The following is a 24,009-nucleotide window of genomic DNA, read 5'->3' on the forward strand; positions in this document are numbered from 1 at the left end:
AAGGAAACATATGGGAAAAAATCTTACTGGTAAGGGCAAACATATGCTAAAGGCAGTGGAGTAATCACTGGTAAAGTTGGTATGAAGGTTAAAAGGTAAACGTAGTAAAATTATCTCTAGCTATAATGATTAGCAAGGGATACACACACAAAGATGTACAATCTGACACCAAAACAAAACATGGAGAGAGAAGTAAAAATGTAGTGCTTTTAGAATGTGTTTAAACTAAATGACCATCAACTTAAAATAATCTGCTATGTATATAGGATGTTACATATGAATCTCATGGCAACCACAAACTAAAAACATGTAATAGATACACAGAAAATGAGGAGAAAGGACTCTAAACATAACAATAAATGAAGTCTTCAAATTATAAGGGAGGTGAGCAAGAAAAGAAACAGAGAAGAATGATAAAAAACAACCGTAAAATAATTAACAAAATGGCAATAAGTACATATCTATCAATACTTACTTTAAATGTAAATGGGCTAAATTCTCCAATCAAAAGACATAGGGTGTCTGAACAGATGAAAAAAAAAAAACACCCACGTGCTGCCTATAAGAGACTCACATCAGATCTAAAGACACGAGCTGAAACTGAAGGGATGGAAAAGGGTGTTTTATGCGAAAACAAAAAGAAAGATGAGGGCAGTAATACTTCTAGCAGGTAACATAGACTTGAAAACAAAGACTGTAACAAGAGACAAAGGGCATTACATAATGATAAAGGGGTTACTCTAACCGTGTCACTCATCATCAGGGAAATGGAAATCAAAGCCACAATGAGGTGCTACCTCACACCTGTCAGAATGGCTATTATCAGAATGACAAACAATGACAAGTGTTGGTGAGGATGTGGAGAAAAGGGAACCCTTGTGTGCTCTTGGTGGGAATATAAATTTGGGCAGCCACTATGGAAAATAGTGTGGAGGTTTCTCAAAAAATTAAAAATGAAGCTACCATTGAATCCAGTAATTCTACTTCAGGTCATTTATCCAAAGAAAACAAAACACTAACTCAAAAAATATATATATACTCCTATATCCACTGCAGCATTATCATTTACAATATTCAAAATATGGAAGCAACCTAAGCATCCCTCAATATATTATGAATAGATAACAAAAATGTGGTATATACTTACAATGGAATATTACTCAGCCACAACAAAGAATACAATCTTGACATTTGTGACCATGTGGATGAGCTTAGAGTATATTGTGTGACAAGGGAAATAAGTCAGGCAGGAAAAGGCAAATACCATATGATTTTACTTATATGTGTCATCTAAAAAACCCCAAAACAATTGAACAAAGTCAAACAGAAACAGACTCATAAACACAGAGAACAAATTGTCAAAGGGGAGGAAGGCGGGGTATGGGTGAGAAGTGATGGGATTAAGAGTCACAAACTTCCAGGTATAAAATAAAGGATTGGGAACATAGTCACCAATATCATAGTAACTGTGCAGGGACAGATTGTTGAGGCATGGTGGAGATCACTCGGTTAAATGTTGAATCACTGTGTTGTATACCTAAAATGAATACATTGTATGTCAACTATAGTTTAAAAAGAAATGGACATGAGACAGGTAAACAAGAAAAGAAAAAGGCTAAAGAAACCAGAAGCAGCTAAGCTGAGCATGCTCAGTTTCTGTTCTCAAACTCTCTAATTCTCTGTGGGAGCAGTAATGACTGGGGAGAAAGCCCAGGAATAATACCCTAGGGAAGTCGCTCCACTTGGAAACATAAAGAAAGAAGCATAAACATCCCTCCCGTCCCCTCACTCCCGAAGTATTAATCAGGGCCCTACTCTCTCACTCAGTTGTGTTTTGCAGATCCTTCCCTGGCCCCTTCTACAGGAAGTCCTCACTAAATGTTACCCACGGGTTCTACAACTTCAGGTGAAATAGCATATAATCAAACCAGTTTTACCAGAGGCTAATCGATGTAAACAAGAGTGAAGTCCCCACGGCATCTCGTCAACATTATAATGAAAAGTCATGTGAACGAAACAATGTTAATTGAGGATCTGCTGCACATGGATGTGATTGCTCCTTGCTGGGAATGCTCATTTTACCTAATTTGAACTTCTCTTTTTGTCATTTAGTCTTTCTTGCCAGTGTAATCATTTATCTGTTTTTCTGTGACTGTTTCTCTTTCTTAAAATGTCCTTCAATAAGAGCTATATATTATCATGTTTTCATATTCCTCAACTAATAAATTAACACAGTAACTGGCAAATGGTAAGCCCTCAATGAATATTTATAGAGTGAGAAAGTGAGTAAATGAAATGATCCATAAAAAAAAGCAGTACATAGCCTACTACAAATATATGCAGGCAAAGAGGGATTTAATAACTTAAAACACAATAAGCCAAGCTATCGTGGGGCTGAGCTAACACGTTTGAGTTTCACGTAACTGATGGCTTCTCGCTAGAGAAAGTGGTGATGACGCACCAGCACTGAGACTGCGCCCCACGTCACCGGCCCTGCAGTGGGAGAAGGCATTCTACCAGGTGTGCGTGGAACGGATCTCAAGGGACACCCAGCAGCAGCTTCACGGAGCCTCAGACTGACCTCTCCAGTGGTTTTAAACATCTTAAGATGCATAAGAGATTACAATGAGGGAAGTGAATGGATTAAAGTGGGGAATTGGAATTCATTCTGAAGGTTCATTGGAGACCGTTGACTACGTTTTATCATACTCTTAGTTCAGGAGTATTCCTCTTCTCCTTTACCCTTAGTTACCATCAAAGAACATTCTGGGAAAAAATTTGTAAATCAAAAAGTAATTTTTGCATTCCCCCCCACCCCCGACAGGATTGTTTCATACTGTGTGCCTTTTAAATGTTTTTAGGAATTTGAAATATTTGATATAATTCTTCTTTTCTACTTCAATCAGGGAAATATTCTGGTCCAAATGAAGGCTTACAATGTATTTTTTTAATGTTTGTGTTATAAAGTTGCTGATGTGGACCCTGGCCAGCAGGGTCTGTGTGTTGTGGCCAGGGGAAACAAATTCACGTGGACTACAGAAGTCCTGTGGGGAAAAAGGGACAGCATGGCCACTCTCTAAGTGGGAGAGAGGGCCCCGACCCCTGTCTGGAAAGGCTTTTACTGCTTTTCTGGGTGCATTACATTGAGGATGGTCCTCATTTACTATGCACAGGTTCACTGCAGGTGATTACCTTTACAGATGGCAAAGGAAAGAATGTTGCTAATTACTTCAAAGAGAAGGATGTTACAGATCAAGGTGAAAAGTGGTTGAACTGGTTACACTCCATACTTGGGAGATTTAGCTCAGATTTTAGGAAGTTACAGTAAGCACTTGTGGCCTCAATCCAGGGTGAGGGAGTTTTAGCAAAAGCAAGTCTCAAAGCAGCATAGGTACAATGAAGGTCTGATACCCCATGGGAGAACCTGTCTGTGGGCCTGGCTCCTGTGTGCTGGACCTCGCTTCCCACTGGCTTTTCCAAGTGGGAGCTGGGCTACATTCCCACACCATGCAGAACGGTTCCCTATAAATTACATTTGCAGATGAGCATAATGAAAAAATAATACTCTCTCATCTCATCACCTGCAATAATGAATGTTAATGTTTTGATTCACAACCTTTCATCTTTTTCTACATGTACGTGTCTATCTATATACAAATTTAGGAAAATTAGAGCATTTATTATTTGCATAGTCAACTTTTACTTTATAATAGTTTTTAGTTTACGGAAATATTGTGAAGATAGTGCAGAGAGTTTCCATATGGCTTAGACCCAGTTTTCCCTACTGATAAATATCTTACACTAGTATGGTACTAATGGCATCTAATATGGTACTAATAACATCTGTTGAACCAATATTGATGTATTGTCATTATTGATATCAATTTGATACATAATTATGAACTATAGTCTATGCTTTATTGAGATTACTTTAGTTTTAAACCTAATGTTCTTTTTTTGTTTCGAGGTCCCATCTAGGGTACCGTATCCTATTTAGTCATCAGGTCTCCTTAGGCTGCTCGGGCTTCCACATTTTTAGAGTACTGGTCAGGTATTTTGTAGAAATGTCTCTCACTTGGAATATGTCTGTTTTTCTCATAATACTGCGGTTATAAATTTTGGTGAGGAGGATCACAAGGGTGCATACCATCAACATGACACAGCACTGTTAGTATTGACCTTAGACATCTGACTGAGGTCATGTTTATCCATTTTCTCCTGAGTAAAGTGAAGGATGTTCTTTCTGTCCTTCTTTCCATACTGTAGTCCTTGGGGAAAAGTCACTATGTGAAGTCCACACTAAAGGGGCAGAGGATTATGTTCCATGCCTTGAAGGGGGAGTATATACCAATATTATCAGAGATCCTTCTTCATGCATGATTTAGATAATCTTTTATTTATTTGTTTGTTTATTTATTTAATTGTTAATTTATATCTCAGTACAGACTCATTATGGATGTTGATGATTTGGATTTTGATCTAATACTACATACATTATCCATTTTCTTGCTCAAATGGTTCCAGCTTTGACCACTAGGAGCACTTCAGTTGGCTGTGGTGTCCCTTTGACATGCCCTCGCTGTTGTGGGTTTTCCTGAGCACTTCCTTACTTTCTGGCACTACCAGCTGCTCTAGAATCATCGAGGGTTATCCCTGCTTGGGACCTAGAATCAGCCCTTTCTCTAAGGAGTGCTGGTCCCTTTTACTGAAGAATGGAATTGGAAACAAGATCTGAGTGCTGGGTGTGCTCATGGCTGCTTGGATGTCATTGCTTTTAGGCCTTCTCAGCTGACAGAGCAAGAAATTGTGTATGTGTTCATCAAATGGCATGTGCACACATATCATAGCTCTTTATTCCTGTGTGTTTATCTGTATCTGTATTAAACTAAACATGAGTTCATACTGATGTCTCCCACTCTAATCCAGCACCACATGGATCATCTTGACTTCTTCCCTTGCTTGTTTGTAAACTCCCGCTCCATGAGTGAGAAGCCGAATTGCCACCCTCTGCCATCTGTTTATTTAATTGTTCAATTCTAGTCTACCTGCATAGTGGCTTCAGAACTCCCACCCTCATGGAAAATAAGTTTACCAACTACAGAACTGTGCTTATGTACAATTCTTTTTGCCTTTCATTTTAGTTTCCATTCATTTCCGAATTTACGTAAGTCAGCCCTTTTAGTGCTTCACCATTCAGTTAGGTTATTTCATAATTTGTAATATAGATTCCTTTCTTATAGTCTGTATTCTATCCCAGAATCCCCTGATCTCCTAAACTATTTTTTAAAATTTGTATAAATTAAGCACTTTTTGTGCTGTAAATTTCTAGGGACTGGGCAAATGCATAGTGTCATGTATCTGCTATGCATTTGCGGTATCACACAGAATAAATAGTTTCACTGCCCTAAAAAAAATTCCCAGTGCTTCACCTATTCACCCCCCCTTCTCCAAACCTCTGACAACCACTGATTTATTTGATGTCTCTATAGTTTTGTTTTTTCCAGGACATCATATAAATGGATTTGTATAGAATGTAGACTTTTCAGACTGGCTTATTTACTATGAGTATGTATTCAAGATTTCATATTTTTGCGTGACTTAATCGCTCACTCATTATCATTAAATAGTATTCCACTGTGTGACTGTACCAGTTTATTTATCCATTCAACTATTGAACAATATATCGATTACTTTTAGTTTTGGGCAATTATGGATAAAGCTGCTATAAATATTTGTGTGATGGTTTTGTGTGCACATGCATTTTTAAATCAATTGAGTAAATACCCAGAAGCCTGATTGTTAGATCATATGGCAAGAATATGTTTGGCTTTGTAAGAAACTGAGGAGTTATCTTCCAAAGTGGCTGTACCTTTGTGTGTTCCCACCAGGAATAAATGAGAGTTCCTCTTGCTCAGTATCCATTGCCAGGTTTCTGGATTTTAGCTATTCTAATAGACGTGTAGTGGCATCTTACTGTTGTGCTTTAAATTGCATTTCCATAATGATGAATAATGTTCTGAGCATCTTTTCATATGCTTATTTCCATTTGTATATCTTTTCTATAATGCATTTATTGAAATCTTTTGCTCACAAAAAATTTTTTAAAAATGCTATTGTGCCATACAGTATGGTTAGCAATAGGTACAACATTGTATAGCAGATCTCTAGAACTTATTCATTTTGCTTAACTGAATCTTTATGACCATTGATTCGTAACTCCCCATTTCCCCTCCCCTGAACCATTGGAAACCATCAGTCCACTCTGATTCTAAGAATTTGACTATTTCAGATACTTTCTGTTAGTGGAATCATGCAATATTTGTCATTCTGTGACTATTTTATTTCACTTAGAATAATGTCTACAAGGTTCATCTATGTTGTTGCATATCACAGATTTTCCTTTATTTTTAAGGCTGAATAGTATTCTATTACATGTATATACCATATTTACTTCATCCATTCATCTGTCTGTGAACAGTAGTTTTTTTCTACATCTTGGCTGTTGGGAATGCTGGTGCAATGACTAAGGTAGTGCTAACATATCTTTGAGCTCCTGATTTCAATTCTTTAGGATACATACCCAGGAGGGTGTTGCTGGACCATTTATACAGGATCCTGCGAAAGTAATGCCTGCCTGAGTGTGGTTGGTGAGGCAATAATGTGGGTGTAATAATTTATAGTTTTAATTTGAACACTTCACCTAAGATGTCATATGGTATCCTTGAGTGTGATAATTATGTTACAGAATTGCATGCTTATGATTTTGTAATAAAAGATTTAGTAATAAAAAGGGGCATTGTTTCTGCCAGACTCTGTAGTTCAATTTTAAATTTCTAAAGGAAACTTCATATTGTTTTTCATAGCAGCTATACCATTTACATTCCCACCAATAGCATGCAAGTGTTCCAGTTTCTCCACATTGTCACTGATACTCATTTCCTATAATTGGATTGTTTTCTTATTGTTGAGTTTTGTGAATTTTTTAAAACCACATTTTGGATACAATCTTTTTTCCAGTATGTGATTTTCAAATATTTTATCTTTTTACTCTCTTAACAGTGTCTTCTGCAGCATATACTCTCAACTTGCTTTTTTCCCACCCAATAATGTATCATGAACATCTTTCCGTAGTATTGTTCTATAACATCTCTTTTTAATGGTTTTAAATTTATTCCATTATATGAATGTACTTTACAATGTATTGTTGTTGGACAGACATTTAAACAGCTTCCAGCCTTTCATTCTTAAAAAAAAAGAGAGAGAGAGAGAGAGAGAAAACAGTGTTAGATATCCTTGTATTAAATATTCTCTTAATATTTACTTAGAACACATATCTTTTTTTTATAATTTTATTTTAATCATTGTTCAAGTACAGTTTTTTAACTTGCTATCCAAAGGTGTCAACCTTTTAAAGGCCTTTGCTGGGAAAAAAATTCTCTCTTTTCTTGATCTTCCATACTTATAAGGCATTTCATTTACTCTTTAGATCAGGGTCAGAGGTAGAACATTCTTTATGCATTTGTCAAACAAGTACACTTTGATGTATTGATAACTAGTATGTTAAACATACACAGGCCTGAGACATCAGAAGCACTTAGCCTCACTTGAGAACTTCTGCCTAGCCTTTCCAAAAGTAACATCCTCTCCTTCATTTTAGTTTACGTTCTAAACCTTGATTCAAGCCTCACATCCTCTAGGAAACCTGCCTACTCCTCCTCCCATCCCCATGCTGCCTCAGAGTGAAGGTGTCTAATGAGGTGATCTGGATGGTGTGTGTCTAGTCACTTAGACCGTGGAGTATTTGAGGTCTCTGGGGGGACTGGAATGACCGCCTTGTGATAACATTGCTCTCTTTCCTTTCTCAGGCTGCGTTCACATCCCTTCATGGCATTCCCTTGGCATTCCATCTTAACACGCACTTTTTAATGTTTCCATCTTTCTGAGATTTTGAGTGTCTTAACCTAACTGCCTAAAAATCTTAATTTTGTATTTTAGGAACACAGTGGATAGAAACAAATGTTTTTTGACAATTCCATACATTCCCTAAGTGATGTCACAAAGCAGACGTGGGCACTTCTTCTCCTGGAGTAAAGAAATCATTGAGCTTTTTGCTTTGTTTTTAGTCATCCAGTGCAATCTATAAACTTCTACTTAGAGGCAGTGCGGACTCAGACTTTGAGTAGCGGATTGAGGAGGCTGGAGCAGGAGCTGGGTTCACTGGCCCGGGTCTTATTTTAGCTTTTTAGGTTTGCTTTTGTGTTGCCAGACGCTGCTGCTAACCTTTGGCCTACAGTAGTTTTGACAAGTATGGAGGCTGTTAGTCAAAGGAGCAGTCTCCCTGAGAATGTGTTGCGACACATTTAACTCAGAGCCACGTCAGTTGAAACAGAGCTTGTGCTTTAACAAGTACCCTGGATCTTTGGGAGAATAAACTAGTCATAGCTTTTCAGGCCTTTTAGGGAAAGCTACTTCTGTGCGGCATGTTCTTGGCGTTTGATAATGCTTAGCGATGCGTGGTGCCAAGAATATAATCAGCCAGAACAATATGTTCAGCATGTAGGAAATACAGCTGGATCTAGCAAATGTATAGGACAGACTGACTCTGAGGCCAAAGACATGCATGCTCTCTGCACGTTTTGCCCTCTAAGTCATGCTGGAGTGGAGGTCCTCACCCCTCACTCCAGCCCCACAAGATTAGGGATGTATGCTAGCTGACAGTCATTTAGATGGATTTCGCTTGTATTTCTCTTGTATGTCTCAGTAGATTATAGACTTTTTAAGGTAGAAGCTCATGTCTAAATTGATGTGTTAATCCTGCTACTCTACAGGTAATGCCTCAAACTCTAACAAATTGCTGGTAAGACACGGCAAAAGCTATGACCACACAAGTGTTATCAACTTGAGGATTAAAATTGATCTAATCTCTGGATTTGCAGTCCTCTGTTTCCTTCCTCCTCCCTTACCCACTTTTTCTCAAGTATATGGGTCTCAGGAACACGCTTCCAAAGCTTGGAATGAATACTTTCATGTAGGACTTTTTGGACATCACCCAAATACAAGCGAGAAGAATATACTAAGGTTATTTATAATTTTTTAATATGGATAAAAGATAATATTTTAGGCCAGGTGTTATTGCAAGTCTCAAGAGTTGTCACTTAAGAGCATGTTTTCGTCTTCTTTTGTCTTTACGTATCCTGTCTGAGACCCTGGAGCTCCCGTACCAAGGGAATGCGGAAAGGGAGAGTCAGAGAGAGGGAACAGGGCCTCCCCGCAAAGGCACTGCCCCCGTCTCCATCCCCATCTTTCACTCCTGTTATTAGGGGTGGCAGGGAGGAAATCAATCAAAAGTAGAATTAATTTGCACTGTTTGCAAAACTCCTGCTCTTCCCCAGCCACTCTACATGCGTCATCTTATTTAATTCCATGACAGTTTAGCAAAGTGGGTATCACGATTCCCATTTTACAGACTGGAAAAACCAAAGGGCTGAGAGAGTGAGTAACTTGTTCACAGTCATAGAGTCATGGCCAACATGGGAGCGCAGCGCGGTCTGAGTGTAGAGAGCCCATTCGGTTGTTCCTTACCTACGTCATGCTGAGTCCTCTTGCCTGCGTTTTGGGTGAACTGCTGTCAAGTAAGCAGCCAATCATGATAACGGGTACAGGCCATAATCACAGGTAAGCGTTAAGCAGGAAACCAACTTGTGAGAGCTGACTTTGTAAAAACCTATAAAGCCATGGCAATCACAGCTCTGAAGACAGGGCCCAGGCAGGACCCAGGCAGGTTCAGAGAGAGTCAGTGGAGGACAGGTCTAGTCCCTCCCTGGCAGTTACTGTTTGGACAGCACATACCCACTCTCTGACTTCAATACATAAGCAAACTTCTTTTTTAAACAGGGACTTTGCTTTTATTTCATTTTTTTCACATAATATTTGATAATTTCTAGTATATGTCCTGGCAAACTGAGCACTAATATTGGATAATTTCTTCCTGATAGTTTTTAAAAATATTTTTTATTGATTATGCTATTACGGTTTTCCCAATTTTTCCCCCTTTATCCCTGCTCCACCCTGACCCCCCCAACCCTCCAGCATTCCCCCCTTACTTCATGTCCATGGGTTGTACATATAAGTTCATTGAGTCCTGTGTTTCCTATACCATTTTTTATCTCTCCCGTCTATTTTATGCCTACCAATTATGCTTCTTCTTCCCTGTACCTCCCCCCCCCCATTCCTCCCTTCCCCCTCCCCACTGAAATCTTTCCATGTGACATCCATTTCTCTGATTCTGTTTCTGTTCTGGTTGTTTGCTTAGTTTTTGTTTTTGTTGTCTTTCTTTTCTTTTTGGTTCATTTGTTGATAGTTGTGGGTTTGTTGTCATCTTACTGTTCATATTTTTTACCTTTTTCTTATGTAAGTCCCTTTAACATTTCATATAATAATGGCTTGGTGATGATGAACTCCTTTAACTTGACCTTATCTGGGAAGCACTTTATCTGCCCTTCCATTCTAAATGAAAGCTTTGCTGGATAGAGTGAGTAATCTTGGATGCAGGTCCTTGCCTTTCACTACTTTATTCCAGCCCCTTCTTGCCTGTAAGATTTCTTTTGAGAAATCAGCTGATAGCCATATGGGCACTCCTTTGTAGGTAACTCTCTCCTTTCCTCTTGCTTCTTTTAGGGTTCTCTTAAATGAGCAAACTCGAACTCCCCACAGGCTCCCTCTTCTGCAGCTGAGGCAAACCAACAGGCTTTGGGGATCTGGGCTTCTCACTGGCAGGAAAGAACATTTAGGGATTAAGAAGTAGGTGAGGGAGAGAGGAAAGGAAGAGGAATCTATGTGCAAGGAAGTTTGTACTATCTTTAGACAAAGGAGGGTTCAAAGGAAACACACCCAGCCTGCAAAAGGGAAGTGAGAAATGACTAAAACTTTTTTAAAAAGTATCTACCTTGAATTTTACACTGGCAGGGCTGAGTATCTTATTTTGAAATTATTTTCTCTTTTATACCTTGTTCATACCACTTTCTCATTCATATTTGTCTGGTGACACCACAGTAATGAGTGTCACTGGAAAGACACGGTATAGAACTAGGTGGCAGGGGTGGAGGGGGTGAGGCACGTGCAGGAAATGGGGAAATACAGAGGAAGAAAGGAAACAGAAGGCAATGTATCATCTCCTCCACACTGCGAAAATAGTTACCTTCAGGGTGACGAGACCTATTCAATAGAGTATTGGGATGTTGTCTTACTGCTCTCAATCCTAAATCTGTTATTTTCTGGGTTTTGTATATATTTGTTGGGAAACGAAGTCCCAGTTGAATCTTTGTTACTCTCACGCTAGGGCAAAAGTTGTGGGTATGGTAAAGACTTTTATTCGGAATAAATTTTATTTCTGGACATTGTCTTTCTTCAAGGTCTCTTTTCCGAAGTAGCACTACGCTCTTTAGACCAGTGCATTGCATCATCCTTCGGTTCATTTGCCACCGTGTATGGGCATTTCCAGGGCCTCAGATGTGAAAGATGTAAAAGCAAACACACTCCATGCCCTCAAGGAGCTCATGGTCACTACGAAAGAGAGACAACTGAACAAAATACTCACTATTTAAAAGTTCCATAGGCAAAGGCTGTACAAAGTGTCATGGCATGTCTAGCATGAATAAGTTTCTTCCAAGCGGAGAACATTTTTTTGTATGTTTTCTGTTAGGAAGCAAATCTCCCTTGTTAAGAAAAAAATAAGTGGGCATCATTCAGTTATTAACCCAAATTATTTAGTGTCTAGTTGGTGCCCTGCATCTAGAAAGGCTTTCATGCTCCATTACTGGAAGCTCCTGACATACGGCCAAGCCCAATATCATACAGTCCTGGGGGAAATATTATATTTTTCTGGGTACGCAATTGAGAAAACTCCATATTTAGAATCCTTGGCATTTTCACTGCATAACAATTTGGGGAAATCACATCAGGCACATATTTAGAAGGTGTCCCATGGTAAGTATGAGAAGTTGCCTTGGTTTCACATAAAAATTAACCCTGGCTTATCAGATGTCTGAAAGAATCAGGAAAAGCAAAAGTTATCCTATCTCTTTAGCGTTATTAAATGTCCCTCTGGAATTACACGAGCTCTTGAGGAGCAGGAAAACTTTGTCTCACACTTAGTCCCATGGTGGTAGTAGATGTTCTTTATCTCTGATGTTTTCCCTAAGCTTTGCTGGAATGTTTCTCTCTTGGGCTTCGGGGAGTATGGTTCCGTGGAAACCATGAGGCAAAGGGCCCCCTCTCTGCCTTTCAGCTTGCTTTTCTGACTATTTAATGCCACAGTCTCTGAGCCGGTTTCTTCACCACTCACATGGCTCCTCCCTGCCCAGGCTTCCTCGAGATTTGGTGAGGATTCATTGAATAATGGGACCTGTGAGCTTGCTAAAAAGAGGCTCCGTATGACTTCGTGTGGCCTCCCCGAGACCACATCAGTTATTTGCTTCTGCACACTGATGTGCGGGAGCCCGGTTCATCGGTAAATGAAGAGGGAAGAGCAGGGTTGGAGGCACAGTCTGGGAGGAGAGAGGAGTGGAGGATGGAGAGCAGGGCATAGCATCTGCTGTCTTTATGACAGCTGAAACTGACCTGGTACCTTGGCAGAGAGGCTGTCTGGGGACCAAAGGCTGATGCACCTCTTTAACTAGCTATTCGGGAATGTGGGACAGAGTGGAGGTCAGAAACAGAGGCAGGGCTTCAACAGGCCATGGGCGGTGCTGCTCTGGGGAAGAAGTGGGAAACAGCGCTGGGCGGGAGCCACAGTTCTCTTAAGGAGCCCCTTGAGCACCCAATGACTGGCTACCTTGGGGGTGACCCTGGCCACACTGGTACTTTCCAGGTGGGCTCCTTGGGGAGGAAGTCATGCCGAGGAGCCTCTACGGTCAGTGGACAAGTGGGGCTGAAACACCAGGGAAACTGGGAGGCTACAGCTGTAACTGATGGACTGGTTTACGGGCCCACCCAAAGCCCTTTGGGGGGCTGTGAGGAAAAACTATGCTCACTCTGAAAGTTCGTTAGTTTTTCTTATTGGAATGTATGTATATTCTCCCAATTTTAAGTGTCAACTCAACAAAATCTTAAATATTATGTTGAATAAAGTGTGTCTGCAGGTAAAATGTGGTCTGTGAAACATCCGTTCATTACCTTTCCATAACTCACTGGAATTCCCTAGAATGCCCAGTTTTTTGCCATCTTCATTACTCAGATGTACCCTGGATGCACCACAAAATTATGTATCAGACCATGTGGCAGGGACCGCTCACTGACTCCCCATACCTAGTCTTCCTTTCTCTCTTTGTATCAAAACCAGTATAGTCCATATAATGGCAATGACCCCAGCTAAGCTACTAAGTTTTCCGACTCCCTTATCGTCAAGGGTAGGCAGCTGGCTGTGTATTGGCCAATGAGACATAAGAACGGTGTCCCGAGGGACTTCTGAGAAGGCACTATCTTATCAGGTTGCTCACTCAGCTGGGGAGAGGTGAAGAATTCCCATCAAGGATATTCCCCCTTCCTGGGCTTCGACTGTAGACAATGTGGCAGAAACGTGGGCAACTTGCTTGCCTCATTAAGGTGCCTTCAGCACGGAAGCCGTGTAGCAGGATGACGGAACAGAAAGAGAGAAGTCTATCTTTAGTGACCCAGATTCTGTCCTTATCCGTAAACTTCTGTTACTTAAGAGAGAAAAACATCTTGCTAAACTGTCTTCCTCAGGTTTCTACTATACACAGCGACCTGATTCAGACACACAGCATTATTTACATGTTTATGCATAAAAAATTAAACAATAAAAATTGCATTTAGAGATGATTCAAGACATCAGTGTGCAAGGTGTCACCTGGCAGTATATGATGAATTGTCGGAAACAAAATGGGCAGGCCTAAAGGGCGTGAGAATTCTGCCTTTGGCTGAGGTGGCGCAGAGTGGGCCTGTTTTGGTAAGTGGGATTTAACTTGAGCAGCAAGAATAGGGACTTACGCATGTAAGGGAAGGGGATGACGTGAATAAAGGTGTGAGTCCAGCAACAGGAGCGGGCAGGCCAATGTTGGTGAAACAGCAAGCAGACGCTGTTGGTCTGAGGGGAGTTTCTGAGTTGGAAAGTCATGGAAGGTACAGCCAGTAAAATTCTTGGGAATCTCCAACATAAAGCCACGATCTTTTCTTACTTGGTGCGAGATGGTGTTGTTTCAGGGATATCTAGCACCCTCTTTCTCACTTTTGTCTCCTCGGATTGGAACGTTGCGGTCTTTTCCTGATTTACTCTCACAAACAAACGCTCATGCCCAGCCCCATTCCTGAAGGGGCCCTTGCCCAGCATGGCACCCAAAACGTGGCACCGAGAATGGCACCCCTGGGAAGGGGCTTCTTGGTTTGGAACAGGAACAGGCCAGCTTCTTTGTCACATTATCAACGGGCTTCATGATAGCATCCACCATTTGTTCAGACTTTTTGGCTAAACACAGGTCACACCCACGACTCATAGTGGAGAAGCTCATGGTGTCACTGAAGAAATGGAGGTGCAGACAATGGCCCCTGTACAGACCGTGGCTCACGAGCATCCCACAAAGTCTCTGTGCCTCCCTGGTCCACGTGCTCTCGGCCCCATCGCACAACCTGCTCTGCACCCTGTAAACGGGCCCAGGTGGTGAGTCGGTCTGAAGCCCTCCCAGGACAAGCCTTTAAATTCGTATGGTAAGTCCCTTTGTTGTGGACTGGGAAGCTGGTTCTGTTTCTCATACTTCTTACTTTCTGCAGCTGCTTTAGCAACAGGCAAAAACTGGGTGGGGCTTCATTGATATTCTCAGCAGCTTTTAAAAACCCAGAATTTGAAAATGGGCCTTAGTCAGTCACCTTTTGTTAGCCGGGTGGAAATGCAGGCAAGTACAAGCAGTGAGATTTGCGTTTGCTACTGGCCTCCCCGCATCTTTTCACTTCTCTTCCTGGCGGCTCCCTCGTCGGGTGGTTGGGCTTAATGTGCCGCACTGACAGGCGTTTCAGTCATGCAGCTAATTAAAGTCATTCCCGAGCTTGATGTGACAGGTCCTCCAGACTCATAAATCAGAAATCTCTTACAAATGGCATTCCTTCTCTGTTCTCCTTCTCTTTTTTTAACATGTTGATTTATTTTCAGTGTGCATAACCAAAAAAAAACCAAACCAACAACAAGCATAAAAATAGTGATGGAAGTGCCCAGTGCCCTGGCTTGAATGCACTTCGGGTTTTCTGAGCCAGGAAGACAATAGCCAGGAAAACAAACAAACAAACAAAAAAAGCAATGACCTCGCCCTCGCCTTTCAGGGCATGGATATGTGAGGAAAACTGGAAGCGAGACAGCGATCTCTCGGCTACAGATGGATGAGTCACTCCAGGGCTGGACTGAGACAGATCCGAGTCACCTGGAAAACACACAAAAAAAACCCCTGCCTGGCCAAAGTCCAGACGCTAGAGGAACCGAACAAAAGATTTCCCAGGGAAGAGGAGGCAGTAATCAAAACTCTGACAGCAGCCAGCCCCAGTGAAAAATGACTGTGAAGGATTCCCATCAAGGATATTTGAAACCACAGTTCTTATCTTTCCCCGCTTCCCTCTTTTCTCAGCTGAGGTCCTGCTGCCCAGCTCTTCCCTCCGCTCTTATCCCGTGGTGGAGGCCAGCCATGTCCACTTAGGGCGAAGCCCATCCATCCCTCCGAGAGCAGGGATTAGGTTACTGCTCCCAGCTGATGGAAAAACAGCAGCTTCAAAGGTGCCAGGTTTGCCAGTTCTCTCAAAAAAGATCCACGCCCAGCAATAATAATTCTTAAATGGATCCAACTGAGGAGAGCGCCTGAAAAAAAATGAAATGATTTTTTAAAAGGCACAATATGAAGTTCAAAAAACGGGGTATCCTGCGCAGCCTGGAGGAATGCCTTACAAGATTTTGAAGAAAATAATTGGATACTTTTCATGAATTCATAGTCACACTAACCTTATCCTCAGAGACCTTTCTTTTCACAGCCGTGCGATGGCTGCTTTTTCAAACACTAATTTCCTGTTACTCCTTCTGTTTCTGGTGGGATTTGTTACAGGGAGGGAGAGCATACTTTTCTGGTGGTTGTGTGGTTGTCAGATGAAGTACCTCATCATCAAAATGAAACATTTGCCTAGATTTATTATACAGACAGAGACATCTTCATTTTAAAATATGACGGTTGTCAAGGCAAAAAGAAATCTACCAGTTATTTTCATGAGAATGTACATTAAACATTCATCAAAAAGATTTTAGGAAGTAACTAGGTGTACAGGGGCATAGAAGAACAGAAAATTAAAAAGTATTCTTTCCAAAGGTACAGCATTACTACAGTGTCTGTACTAAGAGGAAACATAATGTGATATTGCACTTTAAAATAGAGTAGGTACAGAAAGCACATTCACGAAGTTTCTAACCTCCTGACTGAATTGATAACTTGCAGCGACTCCTTCTCACTCAATGGAGAACACAAACATAGATTCTTGGAAATGCTTTTGTGGATGGACATGTAACATTCGATGAGCTCAGTTATGCTACCATAACAAACAATCCCCAAAATGAGAGATTAAAAACAACAGAGATTATTTTTTGCTCATGCTACATGTCCATCGAGGGTCAACGGGGCTACCGTGTTCCCTGTGATCTGATTGGAACCCAGGCCAGTGCCAGGCAGGGGCCAGGCGAGAGAAGCGAGGGAGCTGGGCATTGGCTCATCATCTCCTCTGTAGAAGCCAGAGGTGACACAGAGCAGTTTCAGCCGCATTTCACAGGCCAGTGCACCTGGCCGAGCCTGACTTCAGGGGCGGGCAGGGAAGTGCCGGCCAACGTGTGCTGCAGCCCAGAAGTATTTCACAGAATTGATAGTACTGATATTTGATTTAATGACAGTCACAGATTTGCATTTGTCCTTTTTTATCCTGTGTTTTTATTTCCTTTTAAAACATGCTTTCAGTGTTGGCCTGTTTACAGATGCTAACTGGAATGCATCTGTGAAAGTATCTTTTTCTTCCTTCTGGAATCCCAGGCATCTTGCTATCTGTGGATATCTCCTGGACCAATAACACAAGGAATTTACACTTGATTGCAAGGCAGAATGCGGAAAGGCAGATGGAAATTTTACATTCCCAGGTAACTGTTTGTCTTGGGAGAAAGCCTCCTCCAAAACTTAAGTGATCTCAGTCTTTCCTGCTTCTTCTTTTTTTCTTTTTCTTCCTTCCTTTCTTTCTTTCTTTCTTTTCCCTCCCTCCCTCCCTCCCACCCTCCTCCTTTCTTCCTTCCCTCTTCCCTCTCTCTCTTCTCTTCTCTTTTCTCTTTCTTTCTTTTCTTTCTTTCTTTTCTTTCTTTCTTTCTTTTTCTTTTCTTTCTTTTTTTCTTCTTTCTTTCTTCTTTCTTTCTTCTTTCTTTTTCTTTCTTTCTCTTTTCTTTCTTTCTTAGAAGAAGTTTTTCCTATATGAGAATATTACGGTGAAAAGGACTCTGTAGAAAATGAGTGGCCCCACCTTTCTTTCCTTTTCTATTTCTTTCGGGTAATCATCTTTATCTCCCCTCTTGTTCCCTTGTCTGTGTTGTAACTGACAAAATCAGGACTCTGTCTGGACCTCTGGAATGTGGCCTCCAAGGTTTTCCACGAATCATGTCTCCATATTTTCCATACAATCATGCTACCTACTAGGGCCAGTCTCTGAGTCAACAGGCAGAAGAAAATCTATGAAATTTCAAAGTAGAAAGTATTGGAATGAATACTTTCTTGCGAAAATAAATAGAAATAAAGACTACACTCCTCTTTGTATTCAGAAGGCCTGAGGTTTAGGAGAGCACATCAAGGAATGGAATTCACGACCTGCTAATTTCTAATATTTCTTACAAATATTTATCAGAACAAAAGAAATTTAGGCTTTTTATCAGGCCAGTTGATAAGTGTATTGATGCAAGATCTAATGGTAAATCACAACAATAATATTTGCATCAACAAGCTTTTCAATAATTTGTATTGTAAAAGTGATATATTTTATTGTAGAAATTTGAAGATATGAAAGGTATGCAAAAATAATCAGGCATAACCTAGCCTGGAGGAACATAATTATAATAATAATTGCAAAAAATAATTTATCCTTCTAGCATTTTTCTCTATGTCTACAGTGTTTGCACAATTGAAACTCCACTCTAGAGGGTATAACTATTGTCCACAAATTTCAGACATACTTGAAATAGTAACTTAGTCATTTTTCTAAGGTACAGACTAATCTATGTGAAGTTCTCACTCTGTCTGGATACCAAATTTAATCTCAATCAATTTGAGACAAATCTGGGGATGTATCTAAGTTGACAAGAGTCAGGGGTAGTGTCCTATCAAGGTGTGGTGGGGTGGGGCACTTGATCCCAAGTGACATCTGCATGTTGTCTGCTAGAAGTTTCTTGTCGCTCTGAATTTTCTCTCTTCATGTGCTGTGCTTCTGTTTAGAAAACAAAATCTCAGGACCCACCAGAATCTAGTCTAATCAAGTCCCAATTTTTTCTCTCTAAATCCTGTGGTAGCTTTTCTTTCTCTTCTTTTCCTTCTTTCCTTTCTTTCCTTTTTTCTTTCCCCTCCCTCCCTCCCCCTCCCTCCTCCTTCCCTCCCTTCCTTCTTCCTCCTTCTTTCCTCCCTCCCTCCCTCCCCCCTCCCTCCCCCCTCCCTTCCTTCCTTCCTTCTTCCCTTCCTTCCTTCTCCTTCCTTCCTTCCTTCCTTTCCTCCTTCCCTAGAATAAGCCGGTTATTTACTTGTTGCTGCTAAGCTCCAAATTCACCATTTTTTACACTCTTGCTGCCACAGTGGGACTGGGATTCTGGAAACTGTATTTCCCAGACTTCTTTGCCAGCTGCCTTTCTGCTAATTCTGCCAACTGGCAGCAGCAGAGGAAGATGGAAGGCCGGAGGTAGGAAGGTGGCTTCCTTCGTGTTTATTGCCCATTCTGTCAGTGTTCCCCAGGACTGGCCATTCATCCCACCAGCAGCAGCGCGCTCCGACTTCAGCCCCAGCATCTTTCAGCACTCCCAGCACGGCCCCAATCCCATCAGAAGAGCCAACAGCTGGATGGCACCCCATCCTCCTGGATCTCAGCCCCTATCCCTCAAACCGTCCAGTGATGGCCACTCCCTGTGGTTTTTGTCTCCAGATTAGCACCTTAGAGCCCCCTTTGGCTGTCTTTGCCCTCCACAGCCTCTGAGGAGCTAATTTCTGAAGTTAAACACACTGTGTTGAAACACCTAGTGAGATTTAGGTTTTCCTCACCAGGGACCCTGACATGGGAGAGGGATTCTGCTTTCCCTTGATGTTCTTCCCTCAGAGGGAATCCCTCTGTCAGTTATGTTTGCATCCCAGGATTTCCTTCAAAGGCTCAAGAAATTGGAAACACAAAGCCAGAGTTCTGCTGTTGCTGCTTCCCACCCAGTCGTGCTTTTCTCCTGGGCATTGTGAACACAGCCCTGGGCTTCGTGCTTGGCTGGGGAGGAGAGACAGATGGATGGAAAAGGGGGAAATTGTGAGTATGGCAAAAATGCTATCTAAACACATACTTTATTTTTTTAATAAATTTTAAAAATATTTTGTTTATTTATTTTTAGAGAGGGGAAGGGAGGAAGAAAAGAGAGGGAGAGAAACATCAGTGTGTGGTTGCCTCTTGCACACCCCCTGCTGGTACTGGCCCGCAACCCAGGCTGGTGCCCTAGACTGGGAATCCAACTGGTGACCCTGTGGTTCCAGGACAGCACTCAATCACTGAACCACACAAGACGGGAAACACAGTACTTTTGAATAAAGCCTTTTTCCCCATATTCCAGAAATTCTGTATTCCTTTCCTCTGCCAAACCCTGCCTAAATTGCAGATTCATTAAGCACATAATGTAATTATTGTTTTTTAGCCATTTTTGTGTTTTGAATTAATTTCTTATGCCCCTATATTATCCCATACTGATCCTGCATGTGTGGTATACTTATAATAGATTAACTTCCAGTATTGTTTTATGTCTTGGTTTTCTAAGGTTAGAATCTTCATTAACATGACTTCAATTAGACTTCAGAAACTTCTGGAAAGCATTTGATATTTCGATACATACAACTGAAAAATCAGCAGCTCACTTTTCTGAGGCTACTACTTTTGTTGAATTTATTGTTAAAATTCAAGTTACACTTTTTCTCGTCCTGGAATTATCAAGCAGTTGACTCTTTTTCCCCATTAAAATTGATTTCAGTATTCGACTCATGTAGGCTGTCTGGGATTTAGTTCCGTGGTTGCTTGAACCAACAGAAACTCAAGATGTATGCTCTGTGTTAAGACTATGCAGCCATATGTGTATTTATGAAGCTGAAAAGCAACTCTGAAATTTTATGTGCCCTTAAAAGATAAATCTTCAGAGAGGAGCACTTCCTGCCTCCATAAATAGTAAACCAAGAGCTTGTAATAACAATAATAAATATTCCTGAGTCAAAGACAACTACAAGTTCGTAATTGATTTTGACCATTATTCCACACTGAATAACTGCAGGGTACAACAAAGCCAGAATGATGATACAGACAAATAGGCAAAGACACTTTGTCATCAACTTGTACAGCATAGTAACCCCCAAATGGCTGCAGACCAACAGGATTTTAGGTATCATAAGGCTGAATGACGACAAATGGGTAAGGGTTGGTGGAGAAGACAAATGAGAATAAAGTCAGTTTAAAAATGTTACAATTGGTTTGAAATATGGCACCAGAATGAATATAGAGTAAAAGTTCAAAAAAAAGTACTATCTATATAATGAGCAAATGTAACTATAAATGAAAGTAACTCAAAAATTCTATAAACAAGCATACCAATTTAATTCATTTTATAAGAGGACAATTAACTCTATTGCCCTATGGACTAATTTCTTGAAACAATTTTAAATGACGATATGCTAAAGTGATGGCTTAATTGCACAAGAATTCTGCTTCGTTCATTGGAAGTCCCCTTGAAGAAGTGAGTTTGAGAACTGGGGAATTCCATCCTTAGTTAGAGGGAATCTCTAGTGACTGTTGGAGATGGGGTCAGTGTAGGGTGACTAATGATCAGAAGGATTCCTGGGTTTTCTAAGACCCATGTGAAATAGGCTTTGGAAGTGCAATCTGGTTGGTGCTTATGGGGTCAGAACCAGGGTTAGAACCTGGGGAGAATGAGCTTCCTATGCCGGGGAGACCCGCAGTGGAGCCGCTTCCCAGGGGGATGCTCAGACAAGCCCCACCCTCAGCTGGCTCACAGTTGCCGCAGATTCTCAAGGCAGAAGGAGAGGCCTTCACTGGCCACCCTACCTGTGCTAGGAGGTTTGGGGCAATCTTATGAAATAGATGCTATCTTAAACAGCATTACAAGCTACCTTTAAAAGTAGAAACCCTTTTTCTTGAGCTAACAAAAGGTAAACTGTGTTTGGCATTAGGGTGAAAAAAATGTTTTATTTTTTCTTTTTTTAATTAACTTATGCAATAGAGTATACACGTCCTAAGTGCACAGCTCAATGAATTTTTATGTATGCTGAAGCCCATGAAACTAACACCCAGATCAAGGTTGGGGAGTTTCCTGTTCCTCTGGAGGTTCCCTTGTGCCTCTTCCCAGCCAGTACTCCCAAAGGTAACCATTATTCTGAACTTCATTATTGTAGACTAGCTATACTTGTATTTTTTTAAGAGAAAGGGCATTTGAAATACTTAATAAATATTAGCTATTCCTAAGTACTGTATTTTTCAGACTATTAAGACACACTTCCCCCAGTTTGGGAGGAAAACGGGGTGCGTCTTAATATTCTGAATGTAGCTTACCTGGCTTGCTGTGTGGGATGGGGGGAGGTGGCATCACAGGTTATTAAATATTTTATCACATGTTTTGCTTCAAAAATTCTTTTCCTATTTTCCTCCTCTAAAGCCTAGGTGCACCTTATAGTCCTAAAAATATGGGACTTGTAGTTACTCATCTCCCAGAGAGATCACAGATATTATATTTCTTTTACTTCCATTAATTTATAAATTTGTTCAAAATACTGTCTAGTAATACTTTGTCCACCAGGCATTGAGAGTACAATATTGGACAAGAAAGAATCGTTGTCTGCCCTCAAGAGAAATGATGGTATGTCGGGGAATACACAAAGTAAGCAGGCGGAGAGTTAGCACACTTACTCTACAGTGGGGTAAGCGCTACAAAATGAGGAAGCGGAGGAAAGAGTGCTGAATGTCAACTGCAGTAGCAGAGGTGGCTGTGGAAACAAGTGGCCTCTAGACTGAGCCTGGAAGGTGAGTCAGAGCAAACCAGACAGAGATGGGGAAATACAGCTGCAGAGGGAAGATCAGTAACAAATGCTCAGAGGCAAAAGACAGACTTGACTATTTGGGGAACTCAAAATAAAACATTTCTTAACTAGACAAGCGCCCTGGGGTCAGATCTGTGGGAGTTTGCAGATAATGTTTCAGAGTTTGTACTTGGCTTCAAAGGTAATGAAGCATTTTCAGCAGGAGACTTCCATCATCAGATTGGCGTTTGTTTTCAAGTACTACATATATAAAGGAATAACAGTATGGAAAGAAAAAGGGATTGAAAAACAACTTTGTTTTGATGCTTTTGTGAAGGGTGAAAACTCTCACATAGCACTTCTCCCACCAGACACAATTCTTATGACGCTTTTTTATTTGAGCACAAGAGGCAAGAAAGTGTGCAACAAAATACGCATAAGGAAATAGGCTGTGTCTATAGAACATGAGGTAACGTTTGGATGATGTGCTACCTCTTTCTACCTTGGTAGGAAGCCATTGATGGTAGGAGCGAAGTGAAGAAGGTGCCGACATTCACAGCTGCAGAGCAGGGCTCACCTCACTGTCGTTATGGAAAGACTTCTGCACCACACCTGGAATTCTCTATCTTATGTGTTAAACTTTATTTAACTATTATACTGGATGTTTCTATTTCTGTGATGATCATGACCAGCCTGAAAATTTCAGGAAAAAAGTCTCAAATTCATCTTCACTGACCTCTAATTTCTAAGTCCATTTCTCTGAAACCCATATTTAATGTTCTGGCTAATTCTTTCAAACACCTGCTCTGTTCGCTTGGAGCTTGAATTATTCACATGGATGTCCAAGTTGATTAGATCGACTGGATAATCACCGAAGTCCCACTCTGCTCTGTCATGTGGACACAATTTAAAGGGCTACATGCCTTGCACTCTTGGTTATGATACATTGAAATGCATTGCTTTCATCTTTTCATTTTTATTTTTCTCTTCCTTACTTGAGTGGAATACATTATTGAGTCTTTTTTTACATTTTGCCTCATACTACAAATGGCACAACATTTCTCTATAGAAATAACTGTTATTCAAATTTTTGTCATGATTGAAATACTTGTACAATGCTGATGTGTCTATAAAACAGTTTTATTCCTTACCATGCTGACAAACTGTGAAACAAACAGTTGGTAGGTAGATAGCATTAGAGAGTCCCTGCTGTGGGGACAGATTCCATTATGATTCCAACCTAGTGTTGTAATTTTTCACACACTTCAGTGATGTATATTCCTTGCTCCCCAACTGGATCATAAACTCTTGGGGAACAAGTGTTATGGGCTGAATTGTGTACACCCATCCAAATTCCTATACTGAGGTCCTAACGCACAGCACCTCAGAATGTGGCCTTATTTGGAAATAGGGTCATTGCAGATGTAGTTAAGATGAGGTCACACTGGGTCAGGGAGGGCCTCTAATCCAATATAACAGGTGTCCTTTAAAAAGGGGGAAATTTGGCCCTGGATTGTATAGCTTAGTTGGTTGGAACATTGACCCATAATCTGAAAGGTCACAGTTCGTTTCCTGGTCAGGGCATATGCGTAGGTTGTGGGTTCGGTCCTCAGTTGGTCTCTGCATGAGAGGCGACCAATCGATGTTTCTCTCTTACATCTGTGTTTCTCTCCCTCTCTCTCCTTCCCTCCCC

At 41.0% G+C, this 24,009-nt stretch overlaps 1 long non-coding RNA gene across 1 annotated transcript; it reads left to right on the forward strand.

Annotated features, from left to right (window-relative positions):
- The first annotated feature begins 10,597 nt into the window (after positions 1-10,597).
- On the forward strand, positions 10,598-22,900 carry LOC118499996. Its single transcript, XR_004902516.1, has 3 exons — positions 10,598-14,721; positions 17,061-17,164; positions 22,097-22,900. It is a non-coding gene; the product is annotated as an uncharacterized LOC118499996 (long non-coding RNA).
- The last annotated feature ends 1,109 nt before the right edge of the window (positions 22,901-24,009 follow it).

Source organism: Phyllostomus discolor, chromosome 4 (assembly GCF_004126475.2).
Source record: "Phyllostomus discolor isolate MPI-MPIP mPhyDis1 chromosome 4, mPhyDis1.pri.v3, whole genome shotgun sequence".
NCBI classification, from domain to species: domain Eukaryota; kingdom Metazoa; phylum Chordata; class Mammalia; order Chiroptera; family Phyllostomidae; genus Phyllostomus; species Phyllostomus discolor.